Raw genomic sequence first — 7,250 nt, 5'->3', positions numbered from 1 at the left:
CTTACCTCAGATTATCACTTAAATGATATGGCTTTGTTCCAGCCATTTCCTGCTCTGCCCAACATCTTGTCTGCAAGCAGTTTGGGATGGGATTTGCCTGTGGGTAGTGGCATGGCTCCCTGTGGGTGGCTCAGCATCACGATTGCCATTCATTTTTGCAGGGAAAGGCTGTGTTGCTCTGTAGGGATGCTGATCCTCCCTCCCATCACAGCTTCTGTGGCTGCATCCACGTCTATGTGCCCATGGACGACCCCGCTATGCCCTGCAGCAGGAGAGGGGCTCTGTGAGCTTCTAGGAGACTACTTATTTGCCTCTGTGTTGTAATTTAGGTCTAGAATATTATTTTCCCGCTTTATTGGTAAAAGTCATCAGGAAAAAAATTATTGAATGGTAATTAGCCATCTCTTTGGTGACATTCTTATAGCCAACACCCACAAAACATGATGCAGTGAAAGCGTTGTAAAACATGCCTTTAAAAAAAATATTTCAGATAAATGCTACCAGATCAATCAGTTGTGGTTGAAACCTGTTGGACACATACCATTGTCTGTTTTTTAACATCCCACAGACAGACAGACACATAGAAGGAGAGTGTGCAAAAGATTCATGTCCAGTCTTTCAGACAAGGGCAATTAGCCTGGCTTAGCACCCGTGAGTAAGGTGATGTCGACAAACATCCTTCTCCAGATCCACCAGATCCCACTACTGTGGACTGAGTATGTGCTGCTTGTCACTGCTCCTCTCCAACAGCTCTCAAGACTGAGACATCAGTATTTGGTATTAAAAGCCTGAGGTAACAAGGGGAATAAGGCAGTGCTTATGTAAATTGTTCATGGGGTAGGTTCTTAGGAATTTGAAATAGGGCTGGTTCTCCAGCAAAGGATATTGAATGGACAGAGCTGAGAGCACCTTCCACAAGTGTAGCAGGATCCAAAAATTTATATGTCTCCATGGCATATATCTTCATTCACTGCTTAGCCCAAGCAAAGAAGTTGTAACATGTAGCTTCCATCCAGAAGCAATTGATTTTACCTCATTAGTCAGTGACTTATTACTGCAGTGCAGAAAGTCACCGGTCCATCTACTTTTGTTTCAGAAGATGAAAGTCCCTTGTAACACACCTGGACACTGCTATAGTCTAACACAAGGTGCAGAGAAAGATGAACTTAGTGGCACAGAGGGGGCTGGGGGAAATTATAGTGCAAGAGAGCAGATAAGAGTTAGAAAAATGCAGACTGTAAACAAAGGTGTTTCTGTTCTCAGGTTGGCCAAGTGGCTGCTGCTAAGTCACAGTAACCCTGGGCTGTCACCTTTGAATTTTACTTGTCACTCTGGTATGCAATACAAGAATGTGTGTTGTTTCATCACGCTCCTTGCCTTCGCAGGTTACCTAATTAATTTATAACAAACTATAAAAGTAGTTCCTTGTACTAATTGCCCTGTCTGCTGGATGACCAAAGAGGAAGCTGGGACTTTGAAACAAGATGGTTTTCTTTAGATGAGAAAAGTGAGACATACAAATTCAGGCTATTTTGTCCTTGTCTTATTCCTTCACAATATATGTACAAAGCTTTCCTACTTCTAATAAAATGAGAAAGTCTCCAAAGCACTCCAGCAGATAGCAGTAGCATCCCTGACATTTCCTCACTGATGTTCAAATTTAAATGTTTTTTTTCTCTTTTTTCCATTCTTGTTGTTGTTTGTTTGTTTGTTTCCTTAAGAATTAAAAACTGCTAAAACACAGCCAAGGAGACTGGTTGTTCTTCCTCATAGTAACAAACATTCTTGTTATGACTAAAAGAAATACTGTAGCAGGATTCTATTCTCCATCCACAAGCACAACCTTCAGGTGGTCAGAAATTCCAGAGATCAACTCCAGTGGATTGGCAAGTTTAACTAAAACTCCTATAACTAAAAGTTATAGATCAAGCTGGGAGATGTGTAGGAAAAAAGTAGGGAAGTGTCTGGGGTCTCAGCAAGTAACCAGCATGCTGTATATACAATAACACTAGATGGCTGCACAGTCTCCAAGAAACTTCTGTTGACTGCAAGTCTGATTTTGCAGCTTGTGCACCTGAAATACACACGGTGAGACATGTTGATCAGCAGAGTGTTTTGTGTGCCAGCCCCTCTCTGTTAGAAGGCAATCGAGTTCTCTGAGCTGGCAGGCAGCGCTGCAGGAATGGCATTTGCTGACAGCTGGACTTAAGCATCCCACCAAGTAACATGAATATCACACTATGGTGGGGCAGCCGTCCTCCAGATTTGCTATGTCCCTGTCACCGGCAGCTGAACCACATGTGAAGCAACTCCTGAGACGACTCATTTCCAACCTGGCCTTTTGAGAAATCTGATACCCCATAACTGCCAGGCAAAGGGTGGGGTATGCAGAGGGAGGCAGAAACCTCTGTGGCCATCCAGCTTTAATCAGCCATATTTGTTTGTTTACAAGGCCATCTAAATAATACCACCCACCATTCTGTTCATCAACATCCCAAAGATTTCCAGCATACAGCTCTCAGGTTTCTAGCTCCTGCTGCAGCATGCAGCCCAGACCAGACAGAGCAGGATTAAGGTTGTCAGGGAAAAGGATAGATAGCATGATGTTACGCTTCAGCAGGTAATCAGTTCTCTTGGGGGGCAGGATCCTTCCTTAAAAGATGCTGTGAAAGTGACAAAATAATTACCACATAAGTCTGACAGTTTCAGCGAGCCCTTAAACTGGTGTTTGAATACACAACTTTTATTCATATATTACGTGAAAGATTACTTGTGTTTTCTCACCATGACCATGTCTGGATGTTTCAGCATCTCTGCTTGCAACTGACTATACAACATCTGCTAAGAAACGACAGTTTTAGCCAGCTCATCACCTAGTCCAAATCTTTCAAGCATAATTTCTGTCAGCAGTGTGTTCCCTGGCTTACATTTGTGTAACTGTCACAAAATCCCCTTCTAGTTCCTCTGCCCATAATTGTTTGGCTCTTTGCAATGATTTGTGCCTGTGCATCCACACAGGCACCAACTTTATGCACAATGAGAAACAGTAGTCACCCTAATATCTTCGGCTTCAAAATTACATTCTGCTCCCATTTGACATGTATACATACTAGGATCAGAGCTTAGATCTTGTTTCCAGGCACCCCAGGAAGGTAAGGTAGAACCAAACCCTGGAAGGCACCTAACCCTGTTGCACAAAGCTCCTGCCTGGTACGTAAACCACTTCTTTGCTTATGGCTGCAAGAAGTTAAAATGTTACAGCTGAGGCCGAGAGGAAGAGCACAGAAATTCTTCTGTGCTTCAGTTTGCTACCTGCCCATCACTCTTGCCAATTTGCCAGTAAAGCCTGGAGATCCTAACATCCCTCCAAGTGCAATCTGTGACCCACTGGATATTGGGAATTCACAAGCTAAGGGATCTGGAAAAGCTGACCACAGGATGCAGCTTTGCATGTGCTGCACAGCAACCCACAGAGGTGTGAGCTCAGGGAGTCCTCACCTAGGTTTGAACATGCCAACTCCCTGCTTCTCCCCACAGTCAGAGTCAGCTCCAACCAGGAATGATTACATTTTTGAGTGTCACATGAGACAATGGCCTCTAAGTCATGGTGAAAAAAAAACTCTCTTGTGAAATTTTTGCTGGCAGGCAAAGGAAGAGCACAAACATCTATGAGCTCAATGTATACGAAACATGCATGTTGAAATCTTACTACAGGTTGAGAGCACAGAGTGGGGAGACATATATGTACAGGCAAACCCCAGCACTTATGACATACAAGAGTGATCGAAGCACCGCAGTGTTCACAAAACTCTGTCCATGGGTAATAAATCAGCTCCTTTTGTGGCTTTTGATCACAGGGATTCAGCTGGATCCGATGACAGCTGGTTTGCATGAGATAATCAGTCTTGTCTTTTGGTAACTCCTTCAGAACTGGGCTAGCTACAATATTTATCACCAGCTAATGTTTTTTACTCATTTCACTGTCATTAAAAATATCAGGAAATGCTGAACCATTTGCAAACCCATGGTTTAACCCCAGCAAACAGAAGGCCAGATTCACATTCACACTGCCTTCTCAAAGGTTTCTAGAACTACAGCCATGGTGGTGAGGGATGTCAGTGACATTAAGAATTTTTTTTTTCCCAGGGACAGTCAACACCATTAATAAGCTTAGATTGTCTCCAGAGGAATCTACTTCGTACAAGGTTTGCCTGCAATTGTACTTACTAACGTGATTTATTTGTGTTTTGCAATATAGGACCCAAAATTCACTTAGTTCACAGCAAGCAGACAGCACAGTTACTATCTCACTTAAAATCCCATTCCTTCTGATTCCTCCATGCTTAGTTTTTGCTGACTTATAGGCCACTTCCACTATGCAAGAGTATGTTGATCTTCAGCAACAGGCAACAGCATACACAGACACAGAGTCTCCAGCCTGGTAAGTCTAGCATGTGTCAGAGATGTGGGATCAGGCAGCCACAAATGGCTCCCTGCAACCTTGGTGGGGTGGAGAGCCCAGCCCTTAATACGTGCTTTTACCATATCTGCTGAGAAGTGAAACTCCCTTCCTTCACACTCACCACAGCACAAAGGTATTTTGAATCCTACAAAAGGCATGCCAAAAATAAAATTTTTTCCATCAACAGAGAAAATGAGGAATGTCTGTATCTGATCTGTTGAGCTCAAAGGGGGAGATGATTAATCACCAGCAAGGGAGGATAACGTAGATGGCAAGTCAGCATCTCTAAGTATTTTGTTTTTCCTCCTCTCCTCCCTTTCTCCTTTTAAAATGAATTTTAAGAGATTGTTTACAGTAGAGTCCCCTCTGCATGCTTTGGCATCTTGTCTGAAGTCAGCAAATCACATCCTTTCTGCCAGCATTCAGAAAACACTGGTCTAGAAAACAGACTGTACCTTAAAGACAAACCAAGAAGTACAGTGTTTCAGGAGTAGCTGTAGGTGAGGCCTTGGAGAGGGACTGAGATGGCCCATTAAGGGTAAGTGGATGGAATCCCAACCTCAATGAACCCACTGAGTATTTTGCCCCATCAGACTATATTCTTTCCTCACCAAATTTCTATCAAAATTCTCAGGATTTCACCAGAAATTTTTTGCACCTCTAGAGTCTGCTGTTGATGAAATCTTCTTTTGTGATCCAGTCAGGCTGTACAGTCCAAGAATGAATGACTCAACATAAGGGATGAGCAGAAGGCAAGCCATGGTAAGTGGTAGCCTAGTGATGCTCTGCTTTTTTAACCCCCAAGTCACAGAAAGTATTACAGTAAAAACCACATATGGAAATAACACAGGATAAACTACACTATGCTGGTGGACATACTGCACTTGGATTTAAATGTCAAACTGAAGTTTTTATGCAACTACAGTCATTAAGAGTCACATAGTATTCACTAAATAACAGAGTCGTTAATGTTTGCACCCAGACAAAAGTCTTGCTCAGATCAGTTCCTGCCCTATGGTTTCAGTTGGACACACTGTTTTCCATTTTGTCTTAAACTCTTGACTGGAAGTGAGGTATTTCCTTTAATACTGTTATATTGAGACCAAGATCTACGTCATTTATAAAGAATTCCAGATTCACAGGGAATGGGAAACACTATAAAAGTGTGAAAGGGCAGCCTTTTCCTCTTTCTTTTAGGTAAGAGAAGAGGCAAAACCCACTAAAGCATCTTTCAGAAGATTTTATGCTGTGGCTTTGATCCTGAACAGGCAGAAATAGTAACACAGCCAGTGATTTTCCTCCAAAGGAAGGTTTTTAAGTGGTTTTGATGAAAAGTGTACATACAGCTGGTTCTCTCGTACAAACCTGTTCTTTAACCTTAGTGCTGGGTACATGGGGAGAGCACCCACATGCATTTAATTAATACAGACATCGCAGAAGGGAGTAGTGCTGGGTAAGTAGTGGTCCACTATTGATCAAGGGAGCTCACCCTCTGTGGTGCATCCTAGGGTGCTGTGCAATGTAACACAGGAACTGCAGGGCTAGCACTGACCTTTCTCTCTTCCAGAAACACTAAACATTGGCCCTAGGACCTAAGCAGAAATCACCAGGAGCCATGAACAATTGGGACACTACTGGGCAAGTCATATGAGTGCAGCTCATCAGTCACTATAGTACTGCTCATGTGGAAACACCCTCTCATCAGTAAATCTGGCTTACAGCAAAAAGACAAAGAAATCTGAGCACTGGGGACTGACATAAGTAGGTGCCAGTAGGAGGGTTCAGGACATATTGTGCAAACTATTTGTAAAGACATGTTTCTGGCATTCTGAGTCCATAAATAATGTTTGTGAAAAGGTATTAGGTACCTTCCCCAAGGGCTGCTAGAAAAAAGGAATAAGCAGACCAGAAGGAGCTTAGGCACATTCCAGTTTGGGGAGGAGAAAGAGGCTGCAAAGACAACTCTAGCAGACTTATTATGGTACCTTTATGAAACATTTGCCTTTTTTACCCAGAGGGCAGGGGTGAGGGAAATATGATTCCTTGCTCTGACAATAGTGGAGATCGAATGCTGTATCTGGATGGACTGCACTCTCTTCTCTTGGAGCCACTCCTGCAAAGGTGTCCTAAGCCAGACTGACAGCAGCCAGAGGGGGTTCTGGCAGCTGCTCATATCCCAAGGAAATGGCAGGCATATGAACTGATGTCATCAAACTTAGGAAAAAGTGGAGAATGAGGAAAATACTTGGATTTGCACAAACAAATCTTACCTTGCTCCATTCTTATTTATAAGGTTGATCCAGGACAAAACATTACCTCTTCAACCCAAACAAAGCAGCACCATGCAGAGAGCACTGCAAGGCTGCTGATGTCCTTGCTGTGATCCCGCTGGGGCTTCGAAGTGCACTCACAGTTTAAAGAAATGGATTGCGATGATAAAAGAGAATTATCTTTGCTTTACCCTCATATGCTCAGTAAACTCCCATGAAAACTTAGCAAATTCCCCCTGCTGCTTCCCCAAATGTCTGTGCCTCAGGCCCAAACTCAGTTATTCCTTTAATCCTGCGCAGGAGATCCAAGATCAAAGTTGGTGGGACTTTGTTTCATTGTAGCTGTTCCCAGCACCATCCATGGAATTCAGACAGCTGCTGGTTTTCATTCCTCAGCCATGGGCTAGCCAGATCTGACAATTCAGTGTTAACCCTTGGTTTTGGCACGAATTATGAACTGGAACCTTGTCTCCTGAAAACTCCCCTGCTCTGCAACAGATGATTCACCTTCACTGTGG

This window comes from Corvus hawaiiensis, chromosome 8 (assembly GCF_020740725.1).
Source record: "Corvus hawaiiensis isolate bCorHaw1 chromosome 8, bCorHaw1.pri.cur, whole genome shotgun sequence".
Taxonomy (NCBI): Eukaryota; Metazoa; Chordata; class Aves; order Passeriformes; family Corvidae; genus Corvus; species Corvus hawaiiensis.
The sequence above is the reverse complement of the archived record's forward strand: the minus strand, read 5'-3'. Positions refer to the sequence as shown.